The sequence below is a fragment of the Atta cephalotes genome (assembly GCF_000143395.1).
Source record: "Atta cephalotes unplaced genomic scaffold scaffold00019, whole genome shotgun sequence".
NCBI classification, from domain to species: Eukaryota; Metazoa; Arthropoda; class Insecta; order Hymenoptera; family Formicidae; genus Atta; species Atta cephalotes.
Genome location: NW_012130083.1, coordinates 5466950 through 5468557, shown reverse-complemented (window position 1 = coordinate 5468557; position 1608 = coordinate 5466950).

Here is a 1608-nt window from a genome sequence, read left to right as displayed (position 1 = left end):
AGCTTGTCTTAAATAATGTTTTAAGATGCTAATACAGCGATTTGTGGGCGATATTCATAATCGGATTTTATATTTAAGTTTTACAATCTTAAGATGTCATAAATCAAGAAGCCATATTAGCATCTTAAAACATTATTTAAGATGGTTTTAAAATAAGAATTGGTCTAAAAAGAATATAATTTCTGTAAATAATTAATTCTAATATCAAATTACATAAAAATTCACTAAATTAATGGATTAAAGAATTTTTATATTTATTTATAAATTTTAATATAAAAATGCCTAAAAAAATTTTTATAACATTCCTGCTTGAATGTGTCCTTAATAATTTTATGTTATTTTGTTATTTCATTTGGAAATTAAATACATTTATAGCATCTCTGTGTTAAGAAGATTTTATAGACAGATAGAGACTATAGATAAGAATCGACTATATCGGCCTGTGATTAGCTTATGACACCTTAAGATTATAAGAGATTTAAGACGGTCTTAAATCCGTCTATGAATACTGATTAGATTTAATCGCGTGAGACATAAACACTTTTCGATCGTTTCTACTAAAAAAGATAAAAGGGTTAAATATAGATTTTGCTATTCGCGAGAGTCAGTGTCGTGCCGATTACCGTAGCACCCTACCGGAGGGGGCCTCCTCTTCCGGCGTAGCACCCACACGTCTTCGGCAGGATGAATCCGTCGCGGGGCTTATCTCATAGCGCGTACTTTTATCTCGCGGGAAGCGGCTGGTCGTTGGCCCACACGGTGCTCGTTGCCTTAGCCGGCCATTCATCGTTCGCTGTTATATATGTTGTTGATGATGGGCTTTCAAGCCCGTCGATTATACCCGCGAGCGTTTCGGGTTCGACATGCTTTATATGCATATTAATTGGTCGATATCACTGAGCTGTTATCAAATGTCTATGACGACACAACTTCGCGTAACTCGCCTTCCGAACGCCCGGTCCATTCCGGTTCATTCGGCCTTATCTAAGCCTAATTTGAATCTCGTAAATTTTACGTAAGAGTCATCCTCAGATAACAGTCTCATTTAAGAAATAAATTTAAATATTAATACTATAGACTTAAATATCAATAACACTGTATAACACTAATATGTGACTCTCTGATTAATTAATTAATTTTGTCATTGTTATCATTTCAGTCATAGAATGTAGGTATAACTTAATTAATTTGTTAATTACGTGGCTTGCATTGTAATATATTTGTTAGATACTTGTGAATGATATGAAAAATATACTGAAAGCTCTTAAAATTAATAAATGTCTACGTTAAAATAATATTAATAATGATGAGGAATATTGTAATGAAATACAGTAATAAATTAATTTAGCAAAGTCAGATTATAACATAATTGCATCAGTAATTATAATATCAATTGAATTACTGTCATTTGTGGTGTATCATTTTCGAGCTTTGCAATTAAGCGGATTTTAAAATCAATAAGAGAGATTTAACATGCTCTTATATATGTATATAATAAAATATAAACGCATATAATATATACATCTATATGTATATATATATATATATATATATATATATATATATATTTATTTATTTATTATATGATTAATAGACAATCTGTTTCAT